This window comes from Hibiscus syriacus, unplaced genomic scaffold, assembly GCF_006381635.1.
Source record: "Hibiscus syriacus cultivar Baekdansim isolate YM2019G1 unplaced genomic scaffold, ASM638163v2 tig00110044_pilon, whole genome shotgun sequence".
Lineage (NCBI taxonomy): Eukaryota > Viridiplantae > Streptophyta > Magnoliopsida > Malvales > Malvaceae > Hibiscus > Hibiscus syriacus.
The window spans coordinates 2,225,698-2,250,301 of NW_024062574.1; the positions used below are offsets into that span (position 1 = coordinate 2,225,698).

At 34.5% G+C, this 24,604-nt stretch overlaps 1 pseudogene; it reads left to right on the forward strand.

Moving 5' to 3' along the window:
• Positions 1–788: 788 nt before the first annotated feature.
• On the forward strand, positions 789–4,562 carry LOC120213882 (annotated as a pseudogene).
• The last annotated feature ends 20,042 nt before the right edge of the window (positions 4,563–24,604 follow it).

Here is a 24,604-nt window from a genome sequence, read left to right on the forward strand (position 1 = left end):
AGTAAGTTAAAATAAAAATAAGATATATTTTTAAACGTTAAGATAAAAAATAAAATATATTTTTAAGTTATGATAAGATTAAAATATTTTTTAAGTTAAAATAAAAATAAAATATAATTTCAGGTTAAGAAAATAATAAAATAGATTTAATAATTTAGAATAAAATATAAATTTAGATGAACATACAAAATGTATACCATATGTAATCTGTCTTGAACCAATTAATTTGTTTGGTTTAATGGTTGGAAGGCTGCTTTATTATCCCTAAGACCTAGATTCAATTCTTTTACTCCCCCATTCTAGCAATTTCAATCTTCTTTTCAACCGAATCTGATTGGTGGAAAATAAATACATTAAATTAAAATAAATTAAATCTTCCAATTGGGTGACGACACGTGTCATGATATTTGGACTAGTAACACGTGAGACGATCTGATTCGAAGATTAAATTTATTTTAATTTATTAAAATTAGATAAAATTCATAGATTATATAAGTAACATTGATCAAATGTGTAATTATATCAATTTTACTAATTATCATATCATTACTTCTGTTAACTGTTAACGGCTAGTGGCTTAATTAAATACATTTAAATAGTTGGGTGATCTGATTGGAAAAAATTTAAAATGATAATTAAAATTAAAAAAATAATATAGTTAAGTGATCTTCGGTGTATTTTACCCTAAAATGAAAGTAGAGGGTTAAGCCTTAAATTTTAGTATAGTATATATTAGGGGTACTAAACAACAATTATACCATAATATAATAGTATCGGTATATGGAGGTTAAAGAGATCGGTAGCTGCTTCTGCTTTACTCGTCGCCAGCCACTTCTCTCTTCCATTTTTTTAACGAAATTAGGGTTTACCATTACCATATCGTTTCTAGCCCACTTAAAACCCTAATCCCGAATCCCCTAATCGGAAGAAATGCCAGGGCAACCGCTGGATATGGAGCCAGTGGAACCGCAGTCATTGAAGAAGCTCAGCCTCAAATCCCTAAAGCGTGCTCTTGATCTCTTTAGCCCTATCCACGGTCAATTCGCTGATCCTGACCCTGAAAGGTTTCACCTTTATCCTCACCAGAAAAATATCTTTTTCCTTTTATTTATTTGTTTATTTACTCAAGTTTCATTGAACTCTACTTGAAAACTGAGGTTTTTGTTTATTTTTAATGGAATGCAGCAAGAAAATTCGCTTGAGCCATAAGGTTAGTCGAATTTGTCTGAATTTAGGCTTATGTTAGTGGCTTTGTTATGATGGGGATTTTTTTTTTGGAATTTGTTAGATAAATGTTGAGTATAGTGGAATTAAAACAGCGGCGGGTCAACCTTTGGGGCAAGGTAATTCTGGTGCTGCTGATGCTGCGAATCGAGGTTCGGTGCCTTCGGATGCCCTTTCTCTTACAGGTAAGATTTTTATTCGATTGAAATGGGTGAAAGGTTTTAGCTTGATAATTCACTCAACTAAGCTCATTGGATTGTGTTTGAGTAGACTGTCACTAATTGATTGTTAGATACTTTGATTTCAGCTTGTCTCCTCCACTTTTGTATATTTTAGTGAATTGAGACTTGTGTAGCTTTTAACTGTAAATGGTTAAATGGATAAGGGCCAGGAGATTCTAGGGGTTCACAAAAGGAAGGGACTCCGAATGCTTTAGTTGTCGGTCCATCTTTGCAGCCAAAGATGCAGTAAGCTTTCTTGCTCCGACTTTCCTGTGTTCTTATTCAATTGTTGTCTTCCCCAATGAAACCGCAGAAACAATCTGATTAATCCAATTTCTTTTTTCGCAGAAACAATGTTGGTACTTCTGGCAAAAGCACCGCCATGGCTTCTGCTTCTGCTCCCTTTTCTGAAAGGTTTGTCACTCTCTTAGTTATTCTGACTCCACCATAATTATATTAGTTGTTCAATCATGTGATTGTTATTGTGTCGTAGTTTATTGTTTCGCCATGGTGATTTTTTCTCTTTAGTTGCTTACATGCTTTCGAATGTGAAACTGATCTTTGGATTGCGGCAAGCTTTGTTAAGTGAAGGTGTTCAAATACGTTGTGGCTTGTGCATATGGCAGGATTTATTTGGTCATATGGTTTATAACTGAACTGCGAATTGGTGAAACCAATTAAGTTTTATTCTATTCTGGCATGCCACTCATATCCAGCAAATATAGGATGCTTAGATTGAAGAGATTAATGGGTTCTTTCATGTGACAGGTTAACAACCTCTGCAATAATAGAAAGAATCCCAAGCAAGTGGCCACGTCCCGTATGGCATCGTCCCTGGAAGAACTACAGGGTGATAATCTCTTACACTTTGACATGATAGTCGATAGAAATGCCAGTGGTCTTTCTCATTTTCTGATACCTCCTGAATTTCACGGTTGCTCCTTCGCATTTCAGTTCCTCCAAATTAACCGGCATTTATAAGTGGGTAATTAATGCAGGTCATCAGTGGGCATTTGGGGTGGGTGAGATCAGTGGCCTTTGATCCAAGTAACAACTGGTTTTGTACTGGTTCTGCAGACCGTACGATCAAGGTCTGTACTGGCTCGTTTAAAACAGATATTGATTTGAAAATTTTGTTGGCTTTGTTGAAAAATGACTTTTGTCTTGCATCAATTTTGGCATGCTAGATATGGGATGTAGCAAGTGGAAGGCTAAAGCTAACGTTAACTGGACATATCGAACAAATACGAGGTATCAATAACTCTAACCAGTTAAACATGCTGTCGAGTATAGTTATCAATCATGGATTAGGATAATTGAGAAAGATATGTTTTATTCACAGGCCTTGCTGTTAGTAGCAAACACACTATATGTTTTCAGCTGGTGATGATAAGCAAGTAAAATGCTGGGACCTTGAACAGAACAAGGTCAGAACTCCATGCTCGTTGCTCTGTATCTGTTACGGATAAAAGCTCGAGAAATATTTTTTCCCCTTGTACCATTGAATCATTCTGTTATTAAAGCTTATAAATTTTTCTATAGGTTATCCGGTCTTATCATGGTCACCTGAGTGGTGTATTGCTTGGCTCTTCATCCTACAATTGACATTTTGCTAACCGGGGACGTGATTCTGTCTGCCGGGTATGAAATCTATCTTTGTAGAAACTACTACGGAATAATTTCTTCTTTAGCTAAAAGTTAATTTTAGCTGTTCATGTAAATTGGATTTTATGGTTTTGCTTATTTAATCTTGAAATCAATTTTGTATCTGATAGGCAACAAATTTCAGGTATGGGATATTCGAACTAAGATGCAAATTTTTGCATTGTCTGGACTGATAACCGTTTGCTCAGTTTTTACTCGACCCACGGTACAATGATCTCTTTCCTTTGTAATTTTTTAACGGGAGAAATAGCTAAAAATTCATCCTTCGATTGTTTTCGATTTCAATTTCTTTTATTCAACTGCATTATGTTTTTTTGAATTCTGCATTTCATTTTACAGGATCCTCAAGTTGTTACCGGCTCTCATGATACGACCATAAAATTCTGGGACCTTAGATATGGTAAATTGAACTTATATTATATGACATTTTCTTCTTGTTTCATTTTCTTATTTCCATCTGTAACATACTGGTTGTTCGATGCGCAGGAAAAACGATGTCGACTCTAAACATCATAAGAAGTCTGTGCGAGCAATGGCACCACACCCTAAAGAGTATGTGCCCCTAGACCCTATTTATCAATTTATGTGAAAAATCGGAGCTTTTGTAATGTTTCTCGACCTTTCTGTTGTCAGGCATTCTTTTGCATCTGCATCGGCCGACAACATAAAGAAATTCAGTCTTCCCAAGGGAGAATTCTTGCACAATCTGCTGTAAGTGAAAGATGTTTTACGTCGTAGCCGGCTTTCTAGATGCGTATCGTGTTCTTAATGAAATTACACCTTATCACTGTTTGTGTTTCTGGAGCAGCTCTCAGCAAAAGACTATAATTAATACCATGGCCGTCAACGAGGATGGTGTCATGGCTACCGGAGGTGCTTATAGTTTTTCTTTTTGTTTCAAATATTATTACCTCTAATGTCTTCACTAATCATCTGCACTTTCCAAATTATTGAAGGTGACAATGGGAGTTTGTGGTTTTGGGACTGGAGAAGTGGTCACAATTTCCAGCAAGCTCAGACAATCGTGCAGCCTGGTACGTTTTTCTGGATCCTTTTTTGTTCCGGGCTAGTCTTTGTTCATTGTGCTGTGGGAAGATGATCGACGCAATGTGCGGTTATTACAGGCTCGTTGGACAGTGAAGCCGGTATATACGCTCTCTCTTACGACATAACTGGTACGAGATTGGTTTCATGCGAAGCAGACAAGACGATCAAAATGTGGAAAGAAGATGAAACCGCAACCGAACAGACCCATCCTCTCAACTTCAAACCACCCAAGGATATCCGTCGGTTCTAGCCAGGCCTCTGTCAGCTCGTGCTCTGTACCCCATCCATGTGTTGTAAAAGGTTCGGAGATATGCAAGTTTAAAACACTTTGTTGTTTAGTACTATTGCTTGAAATCGAGGTCGAGTTCAAGTTCTATTTGAGATAAAAAAAATCGAATTGTTTAAGCTCTTTTGATTTCAGTTTCGACACTCGAGACACACTCCTTAGACACAACTACCCGAATCCAAGATCCATAAAAGGAATACCATTCTATTTTAACACACAAATATACCATTTTGGCCCAATCTTAAAAACCAAAGTCAGAAATCTAATTTATCACCTTGGAACCATTCATTTATTTGGTTTTTAGGGTCTCAAGTCTCAGCTTTGCTGACTTTGGTTACAATCATAGATTTCTCCATGCACGTCAATGGAAGTCGACAGTCGACGTGGCCCGATCTAAAACAGATGATTAATTCGTTAGCCACTTGTTTCTTTTTACGAAATTCGAGTGCGAAGCATCCAACTTCTCATCATTCAATCTATTGCAGAAAAAACATGTTTGAACATGTAATATGATGCTGACTGATAAGATTGCAATAAAAAGATTGAACAGTTGTTCGATGTGGGAAGCAAGTGAAATGAGTTGTTTCTCTCACAACAATGTATGTGTGAAGGCTAATTTCTTCATGTTAACCCCACAAAAGGATAGCACTAGATTATTAAACAGACCAAAAGCAAAACCAGATTCCTGTGTCGAAGAGCAAAACTCCAAACAAAACTTATTTATAGCCATAAACATGTCTTTCGTTCCAACAATCAACTTGATCATGCACCAGTTTTGTCGGAAATACACCAATTGTCACCAAAAATCCATTTTGACATTCAAGTCTCAAAAGGGTACGGTTACGGATGGTCTAAGGTCGGGTCGGGTGGATTTTTGGCCCATCTGAACTCGACCTGAGTATAACATAAGGCCATCTATGATCCAATCTGATATGGGTTTAGGGAAGTTTCACCTAACCCAAAATTCAGTCGAAATTTTAAGGTGAAAAATATGTAGTTAATCTAATCCGACACAAATATATATATAATTCTCCTTTTTATTAGAGAACATAATTACCTAATTGAATATATATATATATATATATATATATATATAAAAAACATGTAGCATAACCATTATTCTTAAATATATATAAAGAAACATGTAGCATAATCATTATTCTTAAATATATAAATGTCAATTATATTATTATTTTTGGATTAGACAAAATTTTTCATCCTAAACTCAATTATTTTTAAATATAGTTACCAACGTTTTTCGACATTGACCGTTGCAGTGGTAACGTGGCAGTTCATAGTAGTTGATAATGTGACGGATAACATAACAGATGAACTAAATTGGTAACTCAAACATGGCATATGAGTTGCCATGTCAATACCGTGAACTACCACATCAGCAACATAAAGATAAAACGACAAAAACGTTGGTCAGTGAGTTACATTGGGATTATTTTCTGAGTTGAGAGGCCACATTGAGAAGAAAATAATATAAGGGCCACATTGATTTTTTTTAAAATACAAGGACCTCTAATGCATTTTTATCTTTTAAATTTGATAGAGATTAAAAATTAAGATGGTAAGATTTCAATGGTCTCGTATTAAGAGTAAAAATGAATGTCTTTGTACATTAGGTGAGTATCTTTTATATTTACAACATGGTCCACGAAATTATTGTTGTGATTCAATAAAAATGTCACAATGTGCAGCGGCAGTTCTTCCCATGTCTCCTTGCAGCACTTGCTCAATCTTGCCTCCAAGATATTTTTCTCACTTTCCCCTGCCCTACAATGAGAGAAATTTTCCGGAAAAAAATTATTCGAATCGTAATTATTTAACTCGATTCGAATAATTTAATCTTTTACTATGTTCTGTAATAGATCTATCTACAATGTGTCTAATACCAACAAGCATGTGATTGCATGTGAGAACTTGTCACACAACATTAAAATAAACAACATCTCTTTGCCATTAACAGTAATCAAAAGGTACAAAATTACAAGTTTGTGCAATAACATTACATACAACGTTAAAAGAATACAAAGTATTGTTACCAGCAAGAAACTTCCTAGAACATGATTATTTGCAGACATATTAAAAAACCCAGAAAGAAAAAATAATCTGTAATGTGTTCGATACGTGATGCTCGTGCTCGAGTTCGAATAATTCAAAATTTTTTAGTTTGTGAGGGCTAGTAATGAAGGAATTGCAGACAGATTTGGGGTTGTGTTGTTGATTTTGTTGGTGGAAGAAGAAGGTTTGGTTAAAGCTCTCGTGGGACTAGTGGGAGTCCAACCCCAGCTCCTGCTCCGGCCACCGTGACCGGTGGTTGTTGGTTTACCATTGATGTGATCTTCAGTTGCAGATGATGAAACCCAGTACGATGATGATGATGACAGTGTTAGTATCATGAAACCACCGAAAATCCCACCGCATTTGACTCTTTCTTTCATCGATGATGATGAACATGAAGAAGTAGCTTTCGGTTTGCCTTCCCTTTGTGATGCAACTCTTCTCAGCGCGCAATCTCCGAAACCGGTCGAGATCCTCTCGAAGAAATCACCGGAGAATCTCCGGCTTCCGCATCCGACGGATCTGGACCTCGAAACCTTACGGTTTCCGTCGTCAGAAACACCGCCGGCGGCTGTTTTCCGGTGCTGGAATAGAACCGACTTCACAGGCTTGTTTCTTCAAAGAAAGGTAAAGACCAGAACTTGCTTGAACTTCCCCTGGGAATCGCAGTATCAGATCTAAAGGAATGAGAAGAGGAACACGATGACGACGGCGAGGCGCAGAGAGGCAAAGGAAACGAAGAGGAAACCAGCTTGCCGAGCTTTTCTTGGAGGCAAAAAGCACAGATTCCGTCGTGGTTGTTGAAGATACTAATTTTTTTTATCCATTTTTATTATTATTATTACTATAATTATTATTATTATAATTATTATATATATTATTATTATTATTAAAAAATAATTACAAATAATATTATAGGCCCAACAGACTGCCCAAACAAAAAAAACTCTAAAATCCATTTAGGGTTTGATCTCAGCCGCCGCCTTGCTTCTCAGCCGTTGGATCTAAGTTAGATCCAACGGTCCAGATGGTTCCAGCAGGAAACCCTAGGGTGATGATACCCTAGGGACACGTCCCAGCCGCCGCCGTAGCTTTCAGAAGACCACGCGGCGCTGCTTCAGCTTCCAGTTGCTCCCACCATCTCCGTAGCCGCACACGTCTTCCCCAAACGGTGAGTCACCACTGGAAGTCCGGTGACTCACCGAAGAACCCCTTTTGGATCGGTCCGAAGCCATCACCGGTAGTGGTTATAAAAGCCACCGAGCCCCTGAAAAAAAAAGAAGGGACACGGAGAGCAACAACACAACAACCAGCAAAAATAGAAGAAAAAAAAAAAGGAGAGAAGCTTACCGAGGAAGCCACGACCACCAGACCTCTTCAAACGTCACCAAAACCTTCGAAAATCGAAGGTACTTTCTTAGATTTGCTCCGATCGGGAGCTGTTTAGGAGAAAAGAGCATCGGAAACGTCATTAGGACGGTCCGATCTACATGGTGATGTAAAAATAATTTTTTCCAGCCACCGAATGCGGTGGCTGGCGGTGAGAATCACGGTGGCAGACGGCTGTCGCCCGGTGACCGGCTTCCCTCCGATGAGGGAAGCTAGAGAGAAGGGAGAGCTTTTTCATTCTCTCTCAGTTAGAGAGAGAATGATAAATGGAGAATGAGAGAGCTGGCCCGAAGGGCCAGCCGTTTCTGGCTTTAAATAGCCCTTCCCGAACGACGTCGTTTCGGGGAGGGCTATTTGTGTAATTTTTAATTGTTAAATCCCGTCCGCAACCATCCTAATTTGTAAACTTTACATTTTAGTCACTAAATCAATTTATAATCCTTTTAATTCGGTTCTTTAATTTTAGTTTTATTTATTTTAGTCCTTTATATTAAAATAATATATTTAGGATAAATATCATATTTAGTCCTTAATTTTAATAATTAAATTTTAATCTCGAGAGTATTTTTTTTATTTATTTTAATATGATTTGAATTTTATATAGTTTTATTTTAGTCCAAATTCATAAATAAGGAAAATAACATGTTTAATCCCTGAAATTTTAAATAATTATGAATTAGGTATTTAATTTTATTAGATTATAATTTAGTCACTAATTTTAAATATTTTCATAAAGTTTTACTGTTTTTAAATATATAGTTCTAATTTTATTTTTATTATTGATTATTTATGTTTTAATTGTACTTGTTTATATTTAAATTATTTTATTATTATTATGTAGTCATATAAATATATATAATAAATAATAATTTATATTTTTTTTCATAAATTATTTATTTTTCAATATAGAAGAAAAGGGCAGTCTTAATACAACTGGATGTCCTATTCTGGTATTTTAAAATTAAATATTATAAAAAAATTTATAATTTAAGTTTAATTAAATTATTATCAAAGAAAGAGCTGTCTTAAGGCTAGAAGTCATTTTGTGATATTTCTAAATAAATAAATATTTTATTTATAAATATAAAATTATTTTTTTCATAATTATAATTTTGAAATATAGGTATAAATTAAAATATATTTTGAATTTCTAATAATAGAGACAATTTATAATTAAAAAGTACCAATTTTGGGCGTTGTAGGGGTGCTAATCCTTCCCTAAACGTAACCGACCACGAATCCCTTTTTATTACTAAAAGAAAGAATTTTTGGTTATAAACGCAGATCAGTTCATCTTTTAACTGATGTTTTCTTAAAAACTCTGTTAAAAGATAATTCTTAGGTATTCGACCTACCTGACCCAAAAGGCCGATGGCGACTCCCAAATTATTATTTTCAAAACCATTTATTCACATCAATTTTCCCGTCAAGTAAAAAATTCGTGCCCGGACGAAAACCGGTCACGACAGCTTGGCGACTCCGCTGGGATGTTGATGTCAAACTTTTAAAATCAATTATAAATTGTCTCTATTAATTATAAATTAAAAATTCATATATTTAATTTACAATTCTTTCTTTTCAAATTTTTTATATACTTATTATTTTTATAGTATTTATATTTCATTTTACTTGCAATTATTTTATTTCATTATTTATTCTTCTGTCAGAAGTTTGAACATTTCTCCTCACACACAATACTTGCATTGTATAACATAAAAGCTCTATAATTGAGTTTGTCCCTTTTAAGTGGGAGTGAAAGCGACGTCTTCGTGAGAATTTATTCTCCGTGTCAGGCATAGAGAAGTGTATCCCCTCGAATTGAACTCGATCTGCTTAAGTCTGTAATGGACTAGGATTGAGGGTTGACAGCCCAAAGGGGCATCAACAAGGACAGTTCGAGTACCTTTACTCCTAGAACTGAAAACCTGCATATAATAAACCCTAGAAACTCTCCCGATCTGAAATCATGCCAGTAGGTATACACAAAGGAGAAATAAGCTCTAGCTTTTAATTTATTTTATTTCCTTTTCTTTTTCCTGAATAAATACATGCGAACTAGAAATCATGTGGTTAGGTTAAATTTTCCAAACAAAGCATGGAACTAGAAAGCATGAGATTAGGATTTATACCTTGATAAATAGAATTTTTCTTTCCATTAATTGGTACTAATTATTCTATTTTTTCTTATTTTTTCCATACATATTACATTGTTCTAATTTGTTTATATTTCTTTTGTCCGCATTACATAATCATGGCATAACCAAAAGGTGTTGACTTGAAAGACTGTTCATCAAATTAGAAAGAAATCATAAATGGACAAAAAGTTTTATGATCAAACAAAATATGATGCGGCCAAGGAAAGACATCCTGAAAAAACTACTAGGATCAAGGGAAGTTATGTACATAGAGAACCGATTATATTAATACCAAAAGTACTCCACAAAGATTCTGCCAGATTGATACCAAAAGCAGTCTATGGTAAGAGTATCAGTCAGGGCATTCAGAGTAGTGGAGGTTTTTATGAAGCTCAAGCATGTTATTTGAAGGACTTGAACGACCAAAACAAGAAATTGAATACAGAAATGAAAACTATGCATGAAGATTTTCAGAAAATCAGTCAAGCCTTTCAAAATACTGGCCTAGGAAGTACCCCAGAAGAGTGGATCACAGGGCTTACCAAGCTGAAAAAGAACTGCAACATATATGAAGATCTTGTTCAAGAACTTCTTAGACAGAAAGTTTCTCTTACAAAGGAAAATGAGCAACTCCGAGAAATGACACAGAAGATGAAAGAGAATGTCATGGAAGAAGTTGCAATCCAGACAAGCAATATGGTTCTTAAATGATAGATTTAGCTGACTTTACAAGGAGATGAAGCATATTGAAGACTCAATGGAAGCTAACTGGGCTTTGGAGAAGTTAGAAGTGAAAGATATCCCTATATGTAAAGTTTTGTTTGATGTACCGAAACTTTTGCGTTCAATGAAATCTGTTCTAAGATGATCACTCTTGAGTAACACTTTTTCATACATGCATTTGTATTTTGCATTTGTACATTTTTACGTTTGTATTTACATTTACATTTTTAAATTTACATCATGCATTAAAATATATTTAATTAAATAATAATGTTTATTTATTTTCAATATCAAAGAAAAGGGCAGTCTTAATATAACTAGATGTCCTATTCTGGTATTTTAAATAATTTACATTTACATTTTACATTTGCCTATTTACATTTGGCATCTTTGCATTTGTATTTTTATGTTTGCTTTTGTATTCTTATTATTACATTCACATATTTACATTTGCATTTGGCATCTTTGCATTTTTATGTCATAATACATTAAAACATTCATTCATTAAAATAAGGATTTCAAATGAAGTGATCTTGGTTTTTCCTTGAAGCAAGAACGCTCAGCACGACACAAGAAAAATGTCTAAAGAAACTGAGGATATGCTAGCCAAATTTGAGATAGAGCATAAAGAAATACAAGAGGAATTAAGGAGAAAGTTGGCACAAATTGAAGCTAATATCACAAATTCTCATATCGATCTACTGAACAATATGAAAGAAATGATTGAGAAGCACCGGACAGCTGGAAAGAGTCTTGTTGAAAACCCCACAAATTATTTGGGTGTTACACCTGTTCATATTCCTGAGTTCACCTCTATACCCCAGGAAATTCAATCACCAATTTACTTCGCTGTTAAGAACTCACCATATCAAGCTGGAGCATCATTCCCCACTGATTGTCCTACTACTTCTGAGTTGAAACCTGATGAATTTTTTATTTGTAATAAGGTCCTTGACCTAAACAAATCAGTTGAGAAGAAAAAATTCACTCAACGATTGGAAAATATAGAAGAGGTGATAAAATCTGTAGAGACAGTTGAGTCATTTTATGGGTTTGATGCCAAAGAACTAAGTTTGGTCCCTGGCCTGGTTATTCCACCAAAGTTCAAGGTTCCAGATTTTGAGAAGTATAATGGGACCACATGCCCTTCATATCATATCACTATGTATTGTCGTCGTATGACTGGCTATGTAGAGAATGAAAAGTTGTTGATCCACTGTTTCCAAGACAGTTTATCTGGATCTGTATCCAGATGGTATAATCAGCTAAAACGTATTCAAATACGTTCTTGGAGGGATTTAGCTCAAGCTTTTTTTGGTCAATACAAGCACATGACTGATATGGCCCCTGATCGAACAATGTTGCAAAGCATGAATATGAAGTGCAATGAAAGCTTTCGACAATATTCACAACGATGGAAAGACGTTGCTTCTCAAGTACATCCACCATTAACTGAAAAAGAGTTCACTACTTTGTTCATCAGCACATTAAAATTTCCTTATGTTAATCACATGGTAGGGGTTGTCCCTAATAATTTCTTTGACATCGTCATAAGCGGAGAAATCATCAAAATAGCTATCAAGAATGGCAAGATAAGAGGCTCTGACAATACTAAAGTCAAGAAAGAAGCTGGGGTTAATACAATGAGGTCTTATTCAGTTAAACATGGTGCTAAACCTTATAGAGTGATCAATAAGAAAAAGAATGTGCAGGGATTTCAATTTCCTCCCTTCCACTGTTCGAGTGAAAAATTGCATCCAAAAATGCTATTAGCCAGATCAATTACTCCACAACTTGATCAATCACAGTGGCCTCCAAATGAGAATTGGACCTATAAGGAAGTTCCTTGGATAAATCATACTGGAATTCCAAATTGTTCAGCTAAGGTTCCTGGTAACCTTAAGGGAAATTTCCAAGACCCTTTAGAGCAAGCAATTCAAAAATGCAAGATAAAAGAAGGGGTTAAGGTTCAATGTTCAGAAACCGTTATTGCAACAGAAACTAATGTAACCAAATCCTACGAAGAATATCAAGCACAAGAAAATAGGAAAAGAAATCAAAAGGCTCCTATGGATGTAATTCGAGATTGGCCTATAGGTCTAAGAAAGAATGAGGCATATATAACCCAGAAGACACCTTAGATACATGTATCAGATTTTCCGAAAACCAGTAAGGCAAAGGACAACTTAAGAAATCTGGCTAATATTACCCCAATTATAGCTGAAATGAGCATTCAGAACCCCCTCGATAACATGAGAGCATTCATTCGTTCAGAACGATCAAAGAAAGTGATAGCCTCGCGAGCGAGAAAGACTCTGAAGGTGTTTCAAGAATCTATCTCAGACCTGTACCCTCATTTGGTTAAAGGTCAATACTTTACACCAAGATTGGTGAAGGTGTCACCAAAGCCTTATGCCCATTGCTATGATCAAAATAGCTTCTGTAATTTTCACTTCGGAGTATCTGGACATTCAACAGGGAATTGTTGGTCACTGTTAAAGGAAATAGAAGCGCTCATCGACAAGGGAGTCTTGACACAAGAAATGATCAAGAAATGGGGGGCAAATAAGGATAAAAATCATGGGCCAAGTACACACCCAACAATAGAGGAGTAATGATGCATAAACAAGTGGAAGTGATATCTACCACTGTAGTACCTTTCTACTTTCAACTTCTTGTTTGAATATGTTTTTGTTCATTTCTCCGCCTTTTGTGCAATAAATAAATATGTGTTTCTTTTATGGTTATAAGCAAGGAGTCAAATTTTAATCTTGAGATTATTGAGTATCAAGTAGATTAAATATTCTTTTAATTTTTCAAGAGTTATAGATCTATTGTCAAGTGGTAAAATTATATCTTCAATATCACATCCAATGCCAATTACTCGACCCTTACCAAAACCAAATCCTAACACTACATTTATCTGAGATTCTGAAGAAATGTCTCTACCTGTTTTTGAGACACCAACTCTAGATGTTTACCTTCTCAGATAGAGTTGGTTGGTTTATGATATTACCCTTTCCACCATATACATGACTTTCAGAGTCACACATTTATCTCTCCAAACACAAAACCATCATAAACCAAAAGACCTCAAAAGAACCAAACTTTCAATTATCCGTGAATTTTACTGCAAGAAGAGACGAGATGAGGCATCATGGACCAACTCATTGATGATAATTTCGAATGATTAGGGCATACTCAAAGAAGAAGGGGAAAGTGATTGATTGAAATAAATATATCATGCATTAATTACATTTTTCATGTAAGTAAAATTAATCTTGAATATTCATCCCCCTGGAGCTACCTCTTTTTACAAAGGTTTCTGTGTATGAGATGACGAACGGCATTATTTCATTTATCCTTTAATTAATATATATATATATATATATATATATATATATATATATATAATATATATATATATATCATTTGTTGTCCCCACTTGAGCCTAAATGATTTTTCTTCTGATTCAACCCTAACCAAGGATCACCCTCCACATTAGGGGGCAAGGTGAAGGATATTTGCTCACAAGAATAAAGATTGTCAATACATTTTTATTACGAAGACAAGTTTCCATGAAGTCATGAAAGTTTTGAACTACAAGGTATTTCAAATACAGAGTGCTTGAAGATCAATACAATCAAGAATAATGAAAAATCTCCAAAATGCAAAAGGAAAAGGAGGTGCTCAAAGAAATTGAAGTATTATACTCATCCAGCAAAGAAAGAAGAAGGAAAAAAAAGGGGAAACTGAAAAAAAGAAAAAAAAGGAAAAAGGAAAAAAAGGGAAAATTGAATCAAGATGAGTGACTTATTGAGCCTCAAGTTACAAGGTTGATCAAGTACAAACAAGAAGAGAAAGAAATGTTGGAGATATGAGAAAATGAAAATGAATCCAAAATTTGGCAGTCTAGAGGGATCCAGATGATGGAAAAACTCCAACAAAGCATATCCAAGTTAAGCAAGGCAAGATTGATGGCATCAGAATGAATTGATCCTTGGTTTGATTACCCTTAAACACTTATTTGGGCCTTTTTATCCCTTTCTTTCGTAACCATAAGCCATGGCCTACGTTACGTACCTGAAAAGTCCATTTTAATCATACATGGATTTCTAAGTAAAAGAGAATATCTTCAGAATTCATTCCGCCTCTCAAGATTGATTTTTATTTGCAAAAATTGGTTTTTAAAATCTTTAATGCATGATATGAAAAATGATAAAAGGGGGTTCAAGATGTAAATTTTTAAATAATATCTTAGAACCAAAGGAGGATTCGAGTTGAAAACCTGAAAAGGTGGCTTGAATATTGAATGGTGCAACAACGACATAAGAGACAATTTTAAGCTCTTAAAAGAAGCACCGCACATCCCAAAGACGTTCCTGAGATTTCGGAAACGAGAAGCATCTTTACAAGATGAGCATAACAACATTTTCTTCAAGTTAGTGGAAGCCGAAGCGACATACTGAACTAACTTGAAAGAACCTACTTTACCAAAATCAACCTACACCTCAAATCACTCAATAATTTTGACACTTGCCATAGGACTATGATTTTTGAATGATTTAAAAGTGTATTTGATTTATTTGATATTCATTAAACTTATTGTTTATGATTTGATTATATTGTGAACCTGAAAGGGGTAATACTTTACAAAATTGTTTCATTCTTCAATAAAGAAAGGAGAAAAAACATTTTCAAATAGGACAGTCTCAAATGAGGAAGGTCCTTGAAGTAATTGTTGCTTATTCTACCTTTGTTGTAGAAAAAGAATGAACGAGGCCAGAATAATGAAGCACTTCACATTTTTTAAGGCAAATGGTCCAAGAAGCCAGAAAGTTTGGAGAATTGAACTTGTGACACTCTCCTATGACATTATTAGCAGCTCATCAAGAAAGATTATCGTTTATCCCATGATGAGGACGATAAGCATCACCAGACAAATTATTTTCCCCAACCATCAATTCATGTTCTCTAGAAGATTACATTATAGAGCCATGAACAAGTCACTACCTGCACTCTGGTTATACCGTGATGCTGGCTCAAGTCTTGATACATTATTGCTACTTCTTCTATGCCGATCATTTTCTTTGTCAAGATGATATCCATTATGTCCTTCAGAAGATTTCTGAATTTGAATTTGAGGACTTATGGCACAGAATAAGACATTGGAACAGAATCTATCCTTATAGGCATTTTATATAGGGTAACATTGGTTACAGGATTCCAAAAGTTGAGATGACCAGTTTTAATGTCAACTAAACCGTTCCATGATTCGAAAAGAGTGTGATATATTGAAGCAACCGAAGAGACAGTTGTCGTAGAAGTCATTGCAAGAAAATGCACCAACAAAAATCTTCTAGTTCATCTTGATGATGTTTATTTCTTCCAGTAAGGTTGTTACGCTGGATGCCACCAACAACAAGATCGAATTCGACAAATCTACTCATCAATTGCTCCAACCGATCATCATTCAGTTCTTGCATATTTGTTTTCAAAAGTATACTAAGACAGTAGAAGGTAACCTCTGCATCACTGATTCCAAAGAAAAGAGACATGACATTGATATCACTGGGGAACTTGTCTCTAGTAGCTCCTCATGTATGGTTTTTAGGGAAACCTAGAAGCATTTCCACCTCATCAGATTCAAGTGGAACAATTTTATTCTTTTCAACCCATACCAGATTCCATTTTCAGCACTCATCAAGAACATACTTTTGGACACTCGAAGGTGGCTCATTGTCATAAGCTTCAAGAGCCTTACAGGTCCTTTCTGTCAATTTGGCACTTCCTGTACATGTTTATAAACAGTTCAACTTTGTTCTTGGATCCCAGGAAGGCCATTATTTCTTTGTCAATGGAAAAACATCAGTACATGGAGGAAGTAGAATAAGAGAATCTGTTCTCAATTGGCAGAATTATGAATATAGCCCTTTTCAGTGTAGTAGCATGAAAATGCTTTGAATCTACAAATTCTGGCTCAACATCGAATAAGTACTATGATATTCCAGTCCAAACATTAATTGGAGCAAGTGTCATGTGCTCATAGTAGAAATAAGAAGACCCAATAGCATCTTCTGGAAGTGTTCTTTGAGTTATCTGATCTGGTTTGGTATGAACCCCAAAAATCAATCATTGGATTTGAAAGATGAATTTGCTCATAGTAGAAATAAGAAGACCCAATAGCATCTTCTGGAAGTGTTCTTTGAGTTATCTGATCTGGTTCGGTAGGAACCACAGAGCCAATCATTGGAATTAAAAGATAAACTGCATGATCGTCTTCATTAAGAAGCTTCTTTTCAAGCTTCCTCTGCTTCTTCCTTTTCAAAAATCATAGCCCAAGTTTCGCCTTTGCTTGTAATTGGGGTCATTGTATAATGAATTCCTACCTTCTACTGGAAGAAGTACGTCAGCAGCCTTAGCCATTTGATCAGCACATATAAAATCTGTCAACTCTGCAATTGATGAATCGGGACCACATCTCTCCATGGCTATTGAAGCCTCAGCCTCTGAGAATCCCATTTTTGTCAAGTATAACAGTTTATTCTCCTCATCAGAATCAGAATTCAGGATTTCCTTGATATCAGAAGAACTATCAATATCTGTGAAATCATCCTGAAAGATCACTTCATAATCAGATGAGTTGTTATCAGAATCAACATGTTGCATGGATGCAGATTTTTCAAAAGCCTGTACCACTGTATATGTAGTCTTGCTGTTGTATCAGATTACTGTTCACATAAATTGGTTTCTCGACCTCAGAAAAATATATTCTAGAAATAGCCTTCACTGAAAACAAGGTTCACTATGTCAGCCTGGAACGTATTACCAAGCTATTTATACTACTCTATCCGATTAAGATCTCTCCAGATTCAAAAATGGGCACCTCATTTATAAAAGGTACATATCTCAGATGTTTCTGTCAGAATGATTGAGCACTTATTAAGTTTGTGACAACATGAAGGAAATTCCTCCAGTTACTTGACAACACTGCTGTTCAGTGACACTAGAATGAGAGCATTCAAGATAAACAGATTTGGGGCACGAATAAATCCACATGTACCCATAACAATGTATTGTCAAAATTGGACCTCGTGGGGATCATGACATTTCAGTTAAGCAGACATTGAGAGTGAATCAGAAGCAGAATATTGAGGCATCTTGAAAGCCCATTTCAAACAGAAATAGAATATTGGGGCATTTTGAAGGCTCACGTCAGTATGAATATTTGGGCATTTTTGAAGGCTGATCTCAACAAAAAGTAATGTTGAGCACACTTTTAACATCTGTATCAGCAAATGTTGGGGCATTTTAAAGGTTCTTTCAGACAGATCTATGTGGGGCATTTTGAAGGCTCAAATTAACAAGAAGCGAAGGTTGTGGCATGATGAAAACCCCTTTCAATCAGAATCAGGACTGTTGATGCATTTTGAACACTTGTATTAGCTAATGTGGGGCATGCTGAAGGCCCACATCATCATGTGTTAAAAATCATTGACTTGAGCAGATATTTCCAATAAGATAGAAAAATATGAAGAATGAAAATGGTGAAACAATAACAGTCAATCTGACTACACATAATTGCTTCGTTCATCAGGCAGTTGCATTAGGGTCCTGTTGTTGAACAAATATTTATTCAGCAAGTATGGTTTCAAATACCCAATCTTCTTAAACCATGTGTCACATGATAGTGTGTTCTTTGTTAAGCTACATCATGGTTACATGAATAAAGATGGTCCCTTTGTAAACCATTCGATCCAAGGATCAGTTCCTCGAGACCTCGAAATCTGAATTTGGCCTTTTGTGTGTCGGTGATAGGTGAAAATATTTCTTTGAGATTTCTGTCAGTTAGTTTCAACCATACTGTTGAGGTTACGAAGCTATTTTTCACATCAGTTTTGTTTACTTGATGACATTGAAGAGAGAAGCTCATGTATATTGCTCTTTCCCGATGTTACTGGGGTTATCATTGCCAACTAGACTGAACTGAGTTTTCATCTATTTGGTTTATCATGTGTGTTTCATCCCCAGCATCAAGAATTCTACGGATATCTTTCCATACATGGCTCTTATAGTGGGTGTGTTTCTAATACCTACAACGCTCATTACAGAAGAAAACGTGATCAATATCACACTTACCCTTGCCTGAGACAATATCAAGATCAATCGGTATCTCTTATTCAATTCATCACTAGCATATCTTGAGAATTTGATCAACTTTTTGGTCATACCAGCATCTCATTTGTATTCCTATTAAGTTTTGTTCTCAAGTGGTCTTGTGACGTCATTCAAAAGCTTTGAACACTAGGCAAAGAGCTTCAATGATTGAGAACATCTGAGCAGAAACCACAGGAAAGGATGAATGTGTTGTCAAATATTTTACGAACATCTGAGTAGAAACTACAGGAAAAGATGAATGTGTTGTCAAATGTTTTACGAACATCTGAGCAGAAGCCACAGGAAATGATGAATGCACAGTCAAATGTTTTACGAACCTGCTATTCTGATGTTGAACCAATGTTACGATCATATGGTTTCCATTTATTGATCAAGTCTGTCTTCTTCCACCCCAAGATTAGAAGTGAGATATAATGAAGATTTCTTTCCACAGAAGGGAAGCAGAAATTTTAACAACAAGAAACTAGTGGCACCAACTAAGGTTGAACGACAGGTTGTTGTTAAACATCTCGACATGATATGGTCCAAGTTGTCGTATTCGAGATTGGATTAGATGTGGAAACATGAAATGAATTGGAATAAATCTTCCTTGTGATGTGTTTCAAGAGTTAAAACAGAACAGACTCTACTCTCCCAATTAATCCTTGCTGAGTCAGGTATATCTACATCTTACCTCTTCAAAGATGATAGATTCTCTTTTCAAAGATGAAAGCTTTATCGGATTTCTACACAAGTCCAAGCAAATAAAGTTGGTGTTATCCAAGACAAAATGAGGCATCAAGGTCATAGTTCTGACTACGAAAAGAGTTCCACAAATGAAACAATTCTTCTGAGACTTTCATGAAGCAAAGAAGACATAAAGATACAAGTTGATCAGATGGTTTTTCAGAAATGCAAGCTTGGTAGCATAAGTTGCTACACTGATATCCAGAGGTGACCCTGGCAATAAATGATGAAGTGAAGGAAAATCGAGTTCACCATTTTGAAGTCAAATGAAGATTGCATCAACATTCATGCATCATATTTAGACATTTGCAAAAATAGGTGCATTTTCATTCATTTTACCCATATGAATTTTGACAGGAATTTCAAAGATTTTAGCAAAGATTCAAATCCATCATTTGATGGATCAGCTTTTCCAGAAAAAGTTCATAATGAGAAGAACTCATCTGAAGAAGGAAGAAGAAATTCATAATGAGAAAATTTTGTTCAACCTTTTGCTCAAATCCATCATTTGATGGATCAGCTTTTCCAGAAAAAGTTCATAATGAGAAGAACTCATCTGAAGAAGGAAGAAGAAGTTCATAATGAGAAGAATTTGTTCAACCTTTTGTTTAAATTCATCATTTGATGGATTAACATTGCCAGGTAGAGTTCATAATGAGAAGAACTCATCATCTGAAGAAGGAAGAAGAAATTCATAATCAGAAGAATTTGTTCAACCTTTTGCTCAAATCTATCACTTGATGGATCAGCTTTTCCAGTTTGAGTTCATAATGAGAAGAACTCATCTGAAGAAGGAAGAAGAAGTTCATAATGAGAAGAATTTGTTCAACTTTTGGCTCAAATCTATCACTTGATGGATCAGTTTTTCCAGAGAAGTTCATAATGAGAATAACTCATCTAAAGAAGAAAAAGTTCACAATGAGAAGAGCTTATTCAACCTTTTTGCATAATTTTATCACAGCATCAACCTTTCCAGAGAAAGTTCATAATGAGAAGAACTCATCTGAAAAAGAAAGAAGAAGTTCATAATGAGAAGAGCTTATTCAACCTTTTGAATGACTCTATCACAGAAGGAAATAGGTCAACATCATCCCCAGCAGAAAGTTCATAATGAGAAGAACTCATCTGAAGAAAGAGAAGAATTTATCATAATCAAGTGAAGCCAAATGGATAAAAAAAATTTATCTTTTCGTCTTTGCCCTATTCTTGTTAACACAAGAATGAGCAAAGAGGGGCAGCTGAAGATACTAATTTTTTTACCCATTATTATTATTATTATTACTATAATTATTATTATTATAATTATTATATATATATTATTATTATTAAAAAATAATTACAAATAATATTATAGGCCCAACAGACTGGCCCAAATAAAAAAAACCCTAAAACCCATTTAGGGTTTGATCTTAGCCGCCGCCTTGCTTCTCAGCCGTTGGATCTAACTTAGATCCAACGGTCCAGATGGTTCCAGCAGGAAACCCTAGGGTGATGATACCCTAGGGACACGTCCCAGCCGCCGCCGTAGCTTCCAGAAGACCACGCGGCGCTGCTTCAGCTTCCAGCTGCTCCCACCATCTCCGTAGCCGCACACGTCTTCCCCAAACGGTGAGTCACCACTGGAAGTCCGGTGACTCACCGAAGAACCCCTTTTGGACCGGTCTGAAGCCATCACCGGTAGTGGCTATAAAAGCCACCGAGCCCCTGAAAAAAAAAAAAAAAAGGGACACGGAGAGCAACAACACAACAACCAACAAAAATAGAAAAAAAAAAAAGAAAGGAGAGAAGCTTACCAAGGAAGCCACGACCACCAGACCTCTTCAAACGTCACCAAAACCTTCGAAAATCGAAGGTACTTTCTTAGATTTGCTCCGATCGGGAGCTGTTTAGGAGAAAAGAGCATCGGAACCGTCATTAGGACGGTCCGATCTACATGGTGGTGTAAAAATAATTTTTTTCGGCCACCGGATGCGGTGGCCGGCGGTGAGAATCACGGTGGCAGACGGCTGTCGCCCGGTGACCGGCTTCCCTCCGATGAGGGAAGCTAGAGAGAAGGGAGAGCTTTTTCATTCTCTCTCAGTTAGAGAGAGGAGAGAGAATGATAAATGGAGAATGAGAGAGCTGGCCCGAAGGGCCAGCCGTTTCTGGCTTTAAATAGCCCTTCCCGAACGACGTCGTTTCGGGGAGGGCTATTTGTGTAATTTTTAATTGTTAAATCCTGTCCGCAACCATCCTAATTTGTAAACTTTACATTTTAGTCACTAAATCAATTTATAATCCTTTTAATTCGGTTCTTTAATTTTAGTTTTATTTATTTTAGTCCTTTATATTAAAATAATATATTTAGGATAAATATCATATTTAATCCTTTAATTTTAATAATTAATATTTTAATCCCGAGTATATTTTTTTAATTTATTTTAATATGATATTTGAATTTTATATAGTTTTATTTTAGTCACCAAATTCATAAAATAAGGAAAATAACATGTTTAATCCCTGAAATTTTAAATAATTACGAATTAGGTATTTAATTTTATTAGATTATAATTTAGTCACTAATTTTAAATATTTTCATAAAGTTTTACTGCTTTTAAATATATAGTTCTAATTTTATTTTTATTATTGATTATTTATGTTTTAATTGTACTTGTTTATATTTAAATATTATTTTTATTATTATTATGTAGTCATATAAATATATATAATAAATAATAATTTATATTTTTTTCATAAATTATTTATTTTTCAATATCGAAGAAAAGGGCAGTCTTAATACAACTGGATGTCCTATTCTGGTATTTTAAAATTAAATATTATAAAAAAAATTTATAATTTAAGTTTAATTAAATTATTATCAAAGAAAAGAGCTGTCTTAAGGCACCTAGAAGTCATTTTCTGATATTTCTAAATAAATAAATATTTTATTTATAAATATATAAATTATTTTTTCTCATAATTATAATTTTGAAATAATAGGATTATAAATTAAATATATTTTGAATTTCTAATAATAGAGACAATTTATAATTAAAAAGTACTAATTTTGGGCGTTGTAGGGGTGCTAATCCTTCCTTAAACGTAACCGACCACGAATCCCTTTTTATTATTAAAAGAAAGAATTTTTTGGTTATAAACGCAGATCAGTTCATCTTTTAACTGATGTTTTCTAAAAAACTCTGTTAAAATATAATTCTTAGGTATTCGACCTACCTGACCCAAAAGGCTGATGGCGACTCCCAAATTATTTTCAAAACTATTTATTCACATCAATTTTCCCGTCAAATAAAAAAATTCGTGTTCGGACGAAAACCGTTCAAGACAGTTGTTGTTCCGGTGATTACTGCAAAACTGCACGCCGTCAGACATGTCATCGCCGTTAACGTCAACACCAACACCGACTCTTCCTCCTCCTTTGATTCCTTCCATCGGAGAGAGACAAGTGAAAAGAGATGATAAGATGAAAACAAGAGAAATGGGAGCAGATAATAAATGGAAAAAATTAATGGCATTGAGATTAATGAAGGAAAGATGAGAGAGAGAGAGAGAGAGAGTCCCTGGAGCACGTGCAAACATTAAATAAATTTTAATTTATTTATATAAAATCAATTACATGAATCGAACACCTTAACTAAAGGGAGATGTTATACTTATAACTAAAAGTTTCAATTTTAATCACGACGACGGTAAAGATGTTGGAGCGTTTATTATCAAATAATTTAGAATATTTCAAAATATATAATATCTTATAATTTTTTTAGACTAATCAATATATAAATATATATATAATCGATCAAATTATGTCATATCAATAATTTTGTTTATTTTTTAACAGTCGATGATTAAAACAAAACAAAAATTTAAATTTTGTATGGTTAAAAAAATAATAGTTAAATAACTAATATGAAACATCAAAAATAGTTTGATGATCAAATATCAATTGTAAATAAATATATAATTATATAAATGTAAATTGTACTATTATTCTTGGGCTAGAATATTTTTCAAACAAATTTGTTTATGTAGAGCACTGGGAAAGAAGAATTTCTCATATAAGGCTCCCACCATATTATTTCTTGATTTAGAGTTATAGTTACAGTGTCAAGGGGAGGACGTCAAAAATACCATTGTACTTTAATTTTTCGATGGAAGACACGATGATTATCATGCGTCTTTAGCTTTTCCAAACATCGTCCATAGAAATGCAAAGCAAAGAAAATAATAGTCAGTGATGGGAAAAACACATTGTGGTCCATGTTTCTTTTCTGAAAAAGTTGAAGTCGTATAGTGTTTCCGATGCCCCCTCCTTGACAATGTAACAATAATCATAAATCAAAAAAAATAATATGAAAAAGTTGAAGTCGTATGGTGTTTCCGATGCCCCCTCTTTGACAATGTAGCAATAATCCTTAAATTTGAATATGACCTAATTGTATCTTTTAAAAATCTCGATCTCACTTAAACTCGACTTTATTTTATACACAAAAACAATTTTATAGGATCAAGTTCAAACTCGACGGATGCAAACTAAATGTGTATCCTAATTTTTGAATAAAAAACAAATAAATTAAAAAAAAAGATCTTATATGAGGACCTTATATTTAAATTAATCGATCAATTACATATCAACAATGTTAACATGATAAACTAAAATTTAGTAAATTACATATTTAGTGTCTAAATTATCATTTCTGATTCATTTTGGTATCTAAATTTTCAATTTTTTTAAAATCACACCTAACGTTTACTTTTTGTTTCATTTTAGTACCCCCACCATTAAAAACTAAACACATTTGGTACCTAAACTATCAATTTTGATCCGTTTTAGTACCTAAACTTTCATTTATTTTTCAAAAGTTAACTTTAACTTTTTAACATGGATACTAAGATGAAACAAAAACTAAACTTTATGTATGATTTTGAAAAAATTGAAAGCTTAA